Here is a 13,974-nt window from a genome sequence, read left to right on the forward strand (position 1 = left end):
AATATGACATTTCTTAGGTTCTAAAGCCAATGACCAGGGCATTGGATCTGGAGTCTCAGGTCTTGGCTCCTGCCATTTGCTATCTGCCTTGGGCAAATCACTTCCATCCTCAGGTCTTAAGTATCTTCACCTTTAAAATAAGGGGGTTTGGCCAAATGACCTCAAAGGTTGTCTCTGGGTATAAAAATGATGTAGCAGTGATGAGGCTATGGAGCACCAGAGGTAATAGTACTCCCTACCTGTATACAATTCTCTGTCTGGTCCCTTCCTCCTTCTCTCCCTCTCTTCTCTGTTCTCTCAGCTGTTGTTCTTTTTCCTCTCTTCTTTTTCATCATCTTTGTCAGTGCCTTTGAAATACTAGTGGCACCTTCAGGCCTGGCTTAGCCCTATTAGCGGTTCTCCCAACTAAGAGTGTGCTAACTCCTCTTCTCCAATCACTTCTCTCCTCTGGAAATGAGGCAAGAAGTTGTCACTCCCGATCTCCCATTACTGCCTCTTTTGCCTGATAATCAAAGCATTTTGCTTCTTAATATCTGCTTCACTGTCCTCTCACCACAGGTTCAGGCTAACATCTACCCAAATAAGTCAGAGCTTGGGACATTTCCCTTCATCAGCAGGACAACAAAGATGGACTAAGTTTCTCATTTCTTTTCAGAAGCAGAGTCAGGGGCATGGGTAAACTGTCACAGACTCATATGGTCTCAGAATTGGAAGGCATCTCCAGGATCTGAACAGGAATCTACAAGATTCTCCCCCTGTAGTCATCTGGACTTGGATTGAAAACCTCTAGTGAAAAGGAACCAACACACTTCTGAGCATTCTATCTTGCTTTTGAACAACCAGTTCATTGGTAGGAAGTTCATCCTTATATCCAACCCAAATCTGCCTCTTCCTAACTTCCCCCCATTGTTCCTATTTCTACCCTCTGGAGCCAAGCAAAATAAGTCTAGCTAGCTCCTACCTCAAAGAATTGAGCTTAGGACAAAATGAGATAATGTAGGCACACGCTTTGCAAAGCACTATAGGAATGCGAGCTATGAGCATCAGTGTCAGCATTTTTATTATTAATATATTTTCCAAATAGCACTTCAATACTTGAAAATAGTACTTATGCTTCCCCCACCCCCAAACCTTCTTTTCTCCAGCTTAAACATCCCCAAATCATTCAAATGATGGCTATATACCCCTCCCCTGGAACAGCTCTAATTTAACATCCTTCCTAAAATGTGGCACCCAAAACTGGACATAATACTTCAGTCATAGTCTGTGGTCTGAGTAGGTTGGAAGAAAACAAAAAACTCCACGTAGGCTAAGCTAGTGGCCCTTCAGGTCCTTACAGACTCACTAAACAAATACAACCTTTTATTCTTTGGGATTTTCCAGTACTCAGGAGTGCATTACAAAACCAAACCATTTCAGCTACAAATCACTTGTATTGTCAGTCTACTTCTTTGATGATTTGATTAATCCATCGGCATGGATATGGTATGGATCCGATTACCAAGTAATTTTTGGTATAGATACTCTTTCTCCGATGTTACAAATTATGGCTTCTCTATCTTCTTGACACTTCTGATTCTTATCCATATTTTCCCATAAACCCTTCACAGAGAATTCACTTAAATAGTTTTGGTCCTTTGGATATTTTGCGGATACCAATACGATACTCTAGCTGTCAAAAGGTTCCTCCCCACTCTCACTTTACATGACTGGTCCATCTCTTTTTAGCAATCTACAATATATAAAAATAACCATGTAGAGTACAAGTTCTTAACCTAGGGTTAACCCTTTAGGGACCATGGATAGATTTTAGGAAGGTCTGTGAACTTGGATGAGAGAAAAAAAAATCTTTTTTTCACCAGCTTCTAACTGAAATATAGCATTTCCTTTGCTTATGAGTAATTTTTTAAAAATACCTTATTCTGAAGAAGGGGTCCATAGGTTTCACTAGATTGTCAAAGTAGTCTATGACTATAACAATGAAGGGGTTAAGGACCCCTGCTCCAGAGCAGGGCTTCTTAAACTTTTTCCGCTCATGACCCCTTTTCCATTCCAGCAGTGTTCATTGGCATTGAATGGCCTCAGGCCATGCACAGTACAAAGCGTGCATGCTTTGTGTTCAGAACCAAGGCTGCAGTGAAGTTGCAAGGACGCTGCCAGAAACATCTCAGATTCATTATGTGTTTGATTTTTAATTAATTTTTGGTTGTTGTGCATTGAGAAACCTTTATTATTGCCATATTTTTCATGACCCCAATAAGGGATCGAGACCCATGATTTAAGAAGTGCTGCTCTAGAGGATATTAAAAATGACAGTCTATTAAAAGTCCTGTTGATTCTCTCTATGAACCAACTGCTCAGCCAGTCACTCAAAAGTGGTCACAATTAGAAGGTTAAATATTCTGTATTTGAAGGCACCAGGAGAACCTTGGGATTCAACCATTGGCTCAGTTCACCTAGCTCTCACCTTCCTCAGCCAGAAGCAAGAGCTAGACAGACAGATAGACAGATTAATTACATCTGGGGAAACTGGAATGGGAAAATAACTCATCCAAGGAGAAAACCAACTAGATAAATAATCAAGTTCTCCCTGAGATCATCAGCAAAGTTCTAGTCAACACAGCCCAGAAAAATGGCCCTAGAGCAACGCCTATGGGTCTCAACCTAGATTATAAGACCTAACTCTTGAGAGAATCTTCCCAAACTAAGGATGATTTTAAATCTAAAGATACACGGTAATGATACCATTCTTATATTCTACTGAAATTAAGAAACAAAATAGGACTCTAGGTCAATTTGCTGAATGTTCAGGGCCCAGGTTGATCAGTCAATCTAAAGTTGCCCCCCTCACATTCAAATCTTTGATTAGACTATAAGCTCCATGAAGGCAGGAAATTAGTCTTATCTAAACTTTGCACTTCTTCTTCCAACACTTCATGGTGCTCTCTGCCCAAAGTGGGAATTTTAAAGATTCTTGTGGATTTAAAATGCATTGGCACTTCCCCAGAAAGCCTATAGGGGCTACCTTTCTCAGATCATATACTTGAAATGGAGAGATAACTGCAAACCCAGGACATTCCTTTCTGATTCTTATGTTTCCTTATGGGCAGACCTGCAGAATCAGACCCGGGCAGGGAGTAGGGGTAAGTGGGTGATAGGACCAGCATTTCATTAATGAAGCTTCTTTACTTGTACCCATAATATGGGGAAGTTTTTTTTTTTTTTAACCTAAGAGAACACAAAGTTACCCCTAGGACCTGATTGGCCTACATAATTGACCTCAGCTTTCCTGATACAGCTTCCTTCGCCCACCTCCCCCATCTCACCAGCTCCCAACCAGAATGGGATAGGTCTAGGACAAAACTGCCCCTAGGACTTGATTAGCCCCAGATTCCCTGACACAGTTTCCTGATCATGGAAGGGCATAAAAAGTCCCAGCCATACAGAATCTAGGCCCCTAAGAGTTGATGGATTTCTGAAGATTTCCCAAGTAACCTTAGCCTTCCATTTCTATATGGAGAAGGGGTGAGGGGAGGGTAGTGGAGGGGGAGACAACCTCCAGTGGTCACTAATCCAGTGGCACCAAGTGCCTCGCTTTGTTAGGGCAAGGTAAACTTCCCCATGTTAAATGTTTAATGACTTGTGAGCTCCTCATTTTCTCCTAATGTGGAACCTAAACTAAGAGGGTATTGGTATCAGAGGCCTCAGAGCTGAACCTTCAACAGGCAGAGTGAGGTGGGAGATGAGGGGCAGCACCACAATTCACTTAGTTGTGAGTAAAATGTTGAGTCTTTCCTAAATTAAGCCAATGTCAGTGCAGGTATGTTTTAAAATTAACTTTATTGATATCGCCTGAATTTCCCCATATCCTTCCTTATTCCCACTCCTAAAGATACAACCCAAAGCACAAAGAACTTTGAAAAAAAAAAAAGAGGAAAGAAATCAACAAAACAATTCCTTGAAAACAATCTGACAATATATACAATGTTTGACCCCCCCCCCAACCTTTACAATCCATTTTGACAGTAAAGGCCTCCCTCATTGATGTCTGACACCCTCATGAAGGTGTCAGCAGAATACAAGTGGCAGCAGGTCTTTCCAAGGTGGAAAGCCTTTGAGTAGAGATCTGGAAACAGATTGAATGTTGGTGTTTGGATGACCAGCTTAGCTAGGTTCAGAGAAGCACACAATAAGCAGGTGGGCCCCAAGGGGATGGATATTTTGGCCACAGGAAATCACAAAAACCTTCCACTATGAGGCAGCTAGGTAGCCCCAGGGACGGAATATGGGATTTGTAATTAGGAACATCTTAGTTCAAATCCTTCCTCAGACATTTACTGTATGACCCTGAGCAAGTCACTTAATTGATACTTGCCTCAGTTCCCTTATCTGTAAAATGGGGATAATAATAGCATCTACCTCCCACAGTTGCTGTGAGAATCAGATAACATGTAAAGTATTTTATAAAGCTATAAATAGTTTTAACCTTAAAGCTATATATAGCTATATAAATGTTAGCTATTATTGTTACTATGGCACAGAGAGGTTGTGATCCATATTGGTGGGGAAATTGCCCATATGGACAAAATTATAGAACCTTGATTACTGAATGTATATTGATAGAGAAAAACAAAAATTGGTTCACCTAGTCTGTTCTCTTTCTTCTTATCAACTCAGTAAAGAAAAATTCCAGAGCCTATCTTATTTGTTGAATGCTAGATGCCTCCTCTGTGCATAAGCTATGTCTCATGATTTTACATTTTGACTTTAGGGTTATCATGAAAAAAAAAAAACACAATGTCTTTTACCTAGAGACAGGAGAATATAAATCCAACGTAAATACTTTCTCCATTACCAGGCCAGACTGAATTCCAATTTTTGCGGCCAAGTGCATGTTACTATGTCAAACAATCCTATGTAATGGCTTTTGAGATGGTGCTATTTATGAAATGGACTTTGCGTGCTGCAATGTGGCTATCTTCCTGTCAATTTCAATCACTGACAAATATTACAAAGTAGCAGGTGGGGCAAGGAGATAAGGACATTTCATGGGTTCGCCCCTTTATTCCTAGAGCTGCTCTGATGACCACAAACCAGAACCACAGAATGTTAGAGAGAAAAGGGCAGCCACTGATCATCTAGTCTGATGCCTCTATTTTACAGATAAGAAAATTGTGGACAAGATGGGAAAGTGATTTATCTAAGGTCACATAACTAGTAAAGGGTCAATCCAAGACAGCAATGCAGTATGAATCAAAGGGCACTGACTGTGGAGTTGACATCTGGGTTCTTTTTGCCTACTGGGTGACCTTGGGCAAGTTTCACTTTCTTCATCTACAAAACAAAGTGGTTAGACTAAATAACCTTGAAAGTCTCTTCCTGCTCTAAGTCCTCTGATCCTATCACTTTTGCCATGCAAGCCTAGGTCTTCTGAGTTCAGGTTCAGTGGTTTTCTATCAGCTCCCACCATAACCCTTTTTCTTCACTCTCACCATCATTTCCAGTTCTGGAGCCAGAATCGAGGCCCCACTATCATTCTTCCTGGAAAAAGTGTATCAGTCTACTCTTTCCGTAACTCCATTCACCGTCCATCTGACTTTCCAAACCAAAACATTTCTCCCCTGCCACCATTCCCCTATATGTGTTTTCTATCCCTATTAGAATATAATGTCCATGAAGACAGGGGCTATCTCCACTTTTGTATTTGTATCCCAGGCTTAGCACAATGATTGACACATACTAAGTGCTAAGTGAGGCAGCTAGGTGGTACAATGGATAATGTGCCAGGCCTGGAGTCAAGCCATCTTCCTGAGTTCAAATCTGGCCTCAGACACTTCCCTAGCTATGTGACTCTGGGCAAGTCACTTAACCCTATTTGCCTCAGCTCCTCATCTGTACAATGAGCTGGAGAAGGAAATGGTAAATCACTCCAGTATCTTTGCCAAGAAAACCCCAAGTGAAGTCACAATGATTGGACACAGCTGAAATGACTGAACAACAACAACAAAGGGCTAAGTAAATACTTTTTCATTCAGTAAGTCATTCATGACCCCTCCAAAAAAAACCTAAGCAAAGTACCCTCCCTAGGATATCTTCCCCTTCCTATCCAACCCCGGTTCTGGAGGGTGAAATTCTAAAGCCTACCTAGGGCTTTGGGGTATAGGTGCTGCAGAGGCACAGAAGCTCTTTGTTATGATTTAATTTTTTAAAGCCATGTTGTTGTTCAGTCCTTTCAGTCACGTGCAATTCTTTGTGATGACATTTGGGGTTTTCTTGGCAAAGATACTGGAATATAGACCCATTATCTGCGTTGCTGGTAAATTGAGTCAATGTGACAATATCTGGAGCTGTTGTCTCCTTATTTCTGTTAGTGGCACCATCATCTTCCCAGTTATTCAGGTTGGAAACCTAGGAACCATCTTTGATTCAACCCTCCCCCTCTTCCCCACTCCCTCCACATCCATTCCATTGCCAGATTCTTGGGATTTTACCAACTACCTCCTGCACTTACATATCCCTCCCCAGTCCTACCACTACCATTCCAGTTCAAAGCCTCATCACCTCTAGCCCAGACCACGCAATAGCCTGCTAACAGGTCCCTCCCCTCTCTGATCCAATCTTTATGAGGTTGCCAAAACAATCTCCCTAATGCATATGTTTGATCAGGTCCTTCCTTGTCTCATAAATCTCCAGTGGCTCCCTATTGCTTATAGAATCAAACACAGACTTCTTGGTTTGACATTTCAGGTTCTTCCTAATCTGTATCCAACCTCCATTTCTAGCCTTATTTCAGTTTCCTCCAAGTAACCTACCTTCCAGCCAAATTGGACTACTAGTCATTGCCTGACAATGACCCTACTGTGTGCATTCACATAGGCCATCCTTTCACAGCTGGACACACTGTACATTGACCCCAACATCGTGAGGTCATTTTGGTCCTCCTCTAGAGTGAAGCACAAACAACAACAGACCATCCTCTTATCTCTGGAATGTCCTCCATCCCTTGAGGCTCAACCCAGGTGCTGCCTCCTCCATGAAGCTTTCCAAGTTATGTCCCATTGAAATTTTCTTCTCCATCTTCTTTAATTTTCATATCTATATTTTCATAGATATCTGTGTGTATGTGTTTGTATATATATATGTGTATACACACCCACCCACACACACACACACACACATTTCAAGTGATCCAAAAGGGGATGGAAAAAATTCATTGTGAGTGTGAGTATCTGCAGCATATCAGTCACCAAGCACTTACTGTATGCCAGGCATCGTGCTAAGTGCTAGAGATACAAAGAAAGGCAAAAACATAGTCCCTAACCTCAAAGAGCTTATAATCTAATGAGGAGTAAACATGTAAATAGGTATGTGTGAGATACATAATGAGTAGAGGAAAGGTAATCAGAGAAGGGAAGGCATGAACAGAAGAGGAGATGTGTAAAAGGTGTTCCTTGAGCTAAATAATGAAAAAAGCCAGAGACTCTAAGAGGCAGAGGTGAGGATGGAAGGCATTTTAGGCATGAGGGACAGCCAGGGCAAAGGCACAGAGATGGGAGATTCAGAATTGTGTGAAGGGAACATCAAGAAACCAGGGGAGCCGGATTGCAAAGTACATGAAGGAGAGTAAATGTAAGATGACAGGAAACGTAGGAAGGGCTTTTACAGTCTAATGATTCAACTACCTCATATTCCAGATGAAGCCCAGACTGGTTAAGTGACTTGTCTGAGTTCACATACAGGTGATGAGTGGTGGAGCTAAATTCAAACCCGGGGTTATCTGATTCCTTCCACTACATCCTTCTCTTTCTTTGCCACCCCTGTTCTTTTTGTCCCTGCAGGTGCAGAGTTAAAACAAACAAACATACTCATAAAAAAACGAGTGATGGAAACTGCCAATTTTCTGATCAGTAAAACATGCCAACCCCAACCCCACCTCTATCTCCAGGACTTATAGAAATGCTAAGGGATTTCAAATCTGAAGGAAAAAAAAAAGACAAAGCAGAAAGCAAAAATTACCCCAAGGCTGACATATTCCTTAGTAAAGAAACACCTAAAACACCACATCATATGGCACAATCGTTATACCATGAGGCTGTAAATCAATTCATGCACAAGTGCTGATTGAACATCTGCTATGGGTAAGGCATCATGGGGGTTACAAAAGAAATAGAAGGTGAGGTTACAGCCTCATTGGAAGATACTGCTAATGATCATTCTTTCAATAAACATTTATTAAGCACCTATTGTATTCAGAGCACTGTGATAGAGCCTAGGAGAGATACCAAGTTTGGACAAGCTATGGCTCCAGCCTTGATGAGCATCAGAGTGTAGCAGTTACGATCACAGATAACTATACTCTTCCCCCCCAACATCACATGGTAACAGCTTTAGAGATCTATAAAACAAAGGATATCCCACTAGAAGTAGGAAGAAGCTTCTTAGCTGTGTAAATACAGATTGGTCATTTCGCTTCTCTGAGTCTCAGTTTTCTCATCTGTAAAATGGGAATAATAATACATGCACCTTCCACCTCATAAGACTATTGTGAAGAAACTGATAATGTTGTTGTTGTCATTTGTTCTTTGTTCTCAAAGAGGACCAATGACATCACGAGGGTGATGTCTTGACTTGTACATGAATTGGATTTAAGTGAAGCAGAGTTAAGCAAAATCATCAGCCTCACTCTCTCCTCCAGAATCATCAGAGTTCAATGGTAAGACATAAGTCAAGATAACTGGCTATGGCCTGGGATGCAGTGGGTGACATTGGTCTTTCTAAATTAAGGTCTTTCCCAGGCCTCAGTTTGTCTAAAGCAATGACCTTTTAATGACTAAGGGCTAGGTAAGAATTGACAGAAAAGATGGCCGAAATTTACCATCACAAAAATATTAATCTGGGAGAAGATGACCCTTAACGTTTCTGCCTGGAACAGAAAACAATTGTTATTTGTTACTGTTTGTCCTCTGTTCTTGAAGAGGACTAATGACATCAGGAGGGTGATGTCTTGACTTGTGTGTGAACTTGATTTAAGTGAGGCAGTGCTGTGTAAAATCAGCAGCCTCATTCTCTCCTCCTGAGCCATCAGAGTCAAGTGGCAAGACATAGGTCAGGATCCAGATGCAGTGGGAGACCTTGGCCTTTTTAAGCTAAGGTCTTTCCCAGGTCTCAGTCTGTCTGAGACAACACCCCTTCGGTAGTCAAAGGCTAGGTAAGCATTGAGGTAAAAGATGGCCAACTTTTGTTATTTTTACTCATTCTAAGCCACCAAAACCTAAACATCATGTTTAGATAATATAGAATATTATTGTGCTGTAAGAATGATGAGCAGACTGATTTCAGAAAAACCTAGAAAGATTTACATGAATTGATGCTGAGTGAAATGAGCAGAACCAGGAGAACATTGTACACAGTAACAGCAACATTGTGCTATGATCAACTATCGTAGACTTAGCTTGTCTCAGCAATACAATGATCTAAGACAATTCCAAAAGACTCATGATAGAAAACACTATTCACATCCAGAAAAAGAGCTATAGAGTCTGAACGAAGATCAAAGCATGCCATTTTCTCTTTTTTTGTTGTTTTTTGTTTTTTCTGTCTCATGGTTTTTCCCTTCAATTCTGATTCTTCTTTCACAACATAACTAATGCAGAAATATGTTTAGTATGATTGTACATGTATAGCCCATATCAGATTGCATGCTGTTTTGGGGAGGGGGAAGAGGAGGAAGGAAGGAAAATTTAGAACTCAAAATCTTATAAAAATGAATGTTGAAAACTAAAAATTAATTAATTTTTTAAAAAAGAAACCTAAACAGTCAGCCATAGCATATTAGGTCCAAAGGGCTTCTTTATACTGAATAAGAGAAAATACTATAAAGGACTTAGCATTTGAATTGAAATGATAGAAAATAATTAATAAGGCACTAAATTGGGAGCTATGGACAATATAAATGCCCTAAGAATTCAAATCAAAGGGAGATTGGAGTAGGATCAAAGGGCTGGAGTTGAGTTACTTATAAAGGCTTCATGAACGAGCAAGGGCTTGAGATAAGCATCAGAGCAGGCAGTAAGTCACCTTTCTGGGGCCCCCACCCCACCCCACTCCCCACACCCCACACTATAACCTATTTATTGCTATTTGAGGTTTTTATTTTCTGAACTGTTTCTGTCATTTTATCACCAGACTCCTCCTCTCACCCTGGCTTTCATGCCACTGCTCTCTCCTGGTTGTCTTCCTACTTATCTGACCCCTTCATCTTGTCAGAGCATCTCTATATCCAGCCCCCTAAGCATGGGTGCATCCAAGGGCTCCATCCAGGTACCTCTCACTCTTTCTCTTGTTGATCCCATCCACCCCCAGGGGTACAGATCTCAGCCCTATACAGACAATACCCAAATATAAATATCCATTCCTCTTCTCTCTCCAGAGCACCAATCCTACATCACCACTTGGTGGACATCTCCACTTGGATGTTCCATGGGTATCACAAATTCAACAAATCCAAAACAAAACTTATCTTTCCCCTAAAATCTACTCCTCTTCTTAATTTCCCTGGGTTCATAAAGGTCACAAAAATCCTTTTAGGCATCTAGGTTTGTAAACTTGGAGTCACCCTCAACTCTCCCTTCTCTCCTCTCCCCCATATCTGATCAGTTGCCAGGTCTTGTCATTTCTGTTTACAATCTCTCAGTCCAGGCCTTCCTCCTTTTCACTTCTTGTCTAGATTCCTTCCATATTTGTCTCCCTACCTCTGACCTCTCCTCCTCTCTGAGTCATTCTCCACACAGTTGTCAAATTGACGTTCCTAAAGCACAAATCTGATCATGTCATTCCCTCACTCAAAAACCATCAATGGTTCTTTATTGCCTTTGGGACAAAAATAGGAATTTCTGCCAGACTTTAAGAGGTAGATGTTATTCCAGGAACACAAAGCATTTTTGGACACTTCTGTCTAAATTTTTATAATGTCTGTATGAAATAATTTTATAAGGATATATGTATGTGTGTGTATATAAATGTCCCTTTCAAGTCCTTGCTATATGCTGAACGCTACAGACAATGTGTGTATGTATGTGTGTATGTGTATGTGTAGGGTGTCCCAAATGCCTTAGTGCAGTTATCTCAGACTTTTGGGATGCCCTGCCTAAACTCAACTCAAGTTTTTGTTGAACATTTAGTATACCCCAGTCACTGGGATTACCTAACCCAATTCTTTCATTTTACAAGTGAGAAAATTGAGGCTGAGAAAGGTTAAATGACTTTTCCAATCTATAGCTAGTAACTAGCAAATTCAGCACTCTTAATAAGGAAGGGAGCAAGGGAAGGGGGAGGAAGGGAGAGAGGAAGGAACAAGGAGGGAAGGGAAGGAGAGAGGAACAAGGAAGAAAGGGAGGGAGGGAGGAACAAGGAAGAAAGGGAGGGAGAGAGAAAAGGAAGGAAGGGAGGAAATGCACTACAGGAATCATCAAAAAGTAAGCTCTCCTTTGGAAATCTGTGTAACACAATAGAACTATAAATATCTGAAAGCATTTTTAAATTCCTATTAATTTTGCTGCTACATGTGTTGTCTTTGTGTAAATGGCAAAACCATAAGAAGATAACATATGAAAAGCAATTTGCAAACCCTAAAGTGTAGTATAAAGGTTAGCTATAATTATTTGTGACCTTTAACTAGGAGGTATGCTGGAGCCAGCTCGAACTCGCATGAGGGAGTCTATTGTTAAATTTTCAGTTCCAATATTTATATCTGGAGAATTAGCAATTGCTACAAATCAGAACTTGATTTATTGTTTTGTTGATGTCTAGACTTAAGAAAGCCATCGAGACAATGTCAATGTAGATTAAACTTAATAGTGTGTCACAGTACTTTATATTTTTTGATTTTTTGAGAGACGGGTTATTAAGCATTTACCAGCATACCACAGTGGGGGTTTTAACAGTACTTGAAACTTTTGATAATAGAATTTAGCATTGCTGTTTTGGTTAAATCAAGCTGAACTTAACCTGATTTGTCCAGAATATTTCAATGAAACATTGTTCTTCACCCACACTCCCTTGTGGTTTTGTAGTGATGTAGTGCCTGGTAAAATAGTTCCCTTGCACAGTGCCAGAAGTATCTGTGTCTTCATAGGTGAAGTCATCTACTTGTCAGTTTCTGTAGCATCTGAATATAGAACTACAAAATTTTGAGCGGAAAAGGACCTTTCTAATCCAACTCAATCAACTAAATTGCAAAGAAATGAAATGACCTCCCCAAGACCAGAGTTGATCATTGGCAAAAAAAACCCAGACTAGGACTCAGGTCTCTTAATTCTACTATTCTGGATTGATATACACCAAAAGATACACATCTTTTCAATTCCAAGAACCATAGACCTTGAGAACTATTGTTAAAAGGGCTTATAGACTGTAAAGCACAACTCATACATTTTACAGGTGAGGAAAATGAGGATTTTAAACTAGATGATCTCTAAGATCAACCCTCAATCTTGATTCCTATCTTGGAATTCCGCCTTATTCTATAGACAACAAATTGCTTAAATAAAAAAAAGTCCCAAACGGCTAAAATGCCTGCTTATTCATTTCAGCTATAGGTCCTCCCTTTCTTCACTCATCAGTTTTGCTAAATTCCGGCACCTATCCCCAAATCCGTGGTCCTCCCTCCCTCTCACCTTCAGTGCTGTGCTTTCCCCACCTTTCTGCCTATGTGATGATACCATGATGTTTCATTTCTCTCAATCAGTTTCCCCACCTCCAGGGACCTGCCTGCCTACTTGTTTCTAATTACTCTCGCTCACGATTTAGACACAATATTGAATTCCTTTTGGCATGTCTTCCTAGAAGTTTTGTGAGTTTTGCAAGCTCAGTGTGAGTCAATTGTGGGATGTGGAAACCTAAAAAACTAATGTAGTCTTAGGCTCTATTACTAGAAGTACAGTTTACAAAACAAAAGAATTGATAGTTCCATTGTACTCTGAGTTGGAATTCAAATATTCCACAGGTGGAATATTTGAAGACTCCTTATTTTAGGAAAGATAATGACAAGCTAGGGCATGTCCAAGGGAGGGTGAAGGAACTTGAAACCTATATGGACCATTTTTAGTGAATAGGGATGTTTAGTCTGAAGAAAAAGCCTTGGGGTAATATAATAGCTGTTTTCAAGTATTTGAATGCCAGTTATATGGGGAAACGATAGCTAAAAGTTATTTGAATTCAAGTTTCTCCTGATTCCAAGACCGGTGCTCATTTGATTATGGAACATGCCTTCTAAAGATAGAAATAAAACATGTTTTGCTTGGCCCCACAGGTAAAAATAGGACCAATAGGTATAAGTGATAGGGAAGCAGATTTCAGTTCCAATTGGTTAGCGGAAAATAATGACAACTAGAAATGTCTCCAAGTAGAATGGGATAAAGGAAGCTAGGTGGCACCATAGTGGATAAAGTACTGGGCCTGGAGTCAGAAAAACTCATGTTCCTGAATTCAAATCTGGTCTCAGACACTTACCAGCTGTGTGACCCAAATCACTTAAACCTATTTGCCTCAGTTTCCTCATCTGTCAAATGAGCTGGAGAAGGAAAAGGCAAACCATTCCAGTGTCTTTGCCAAGAAAACCCCAAAAGGGATCACAAGGAGTCAGATATGACTGAAATGACTCGACAACGAACTAAAGAATGAGATAACTTTCATAGTATATTTGATAATCACTAATTAGGGACATTATAGAACCTCCAATTATGAGAGGTTTCATGCTTCACTGGAATGGGACTAGATGACCTCTGGGTTCATACTTCCACCTCTTAAGATTCTGTGATTCTAAACTAAAAGCTTACTCTGGCAAATACCAGTTTTATGACCCTCTCAGTGCCCTAGGTAACTCTCTAAGACTATAAGTTGCTGAAAAGGTGTCAATCTGCATTGAGAAAGGGATCTGGAAGCTAATTCTACCCATGAAATCACAAATTCAATTCC

Source organism: Vombatus ursinus, unplaced genomic scaffold, assembly GCF_900497805.2.
Source record: "Vombatus ursinus unplaced genomic scaffold, bare-nosed wombat genome assembly UNPS02005286.1, whole genome shotgun sequence".
In the NCBI taxonomy this organism is placed as follows: Eukaryota; Metazoa; Chordata; class Mammalia; order Diprotodontia; family Vombatidae; genus Vombatus; species Vombatus ursinus.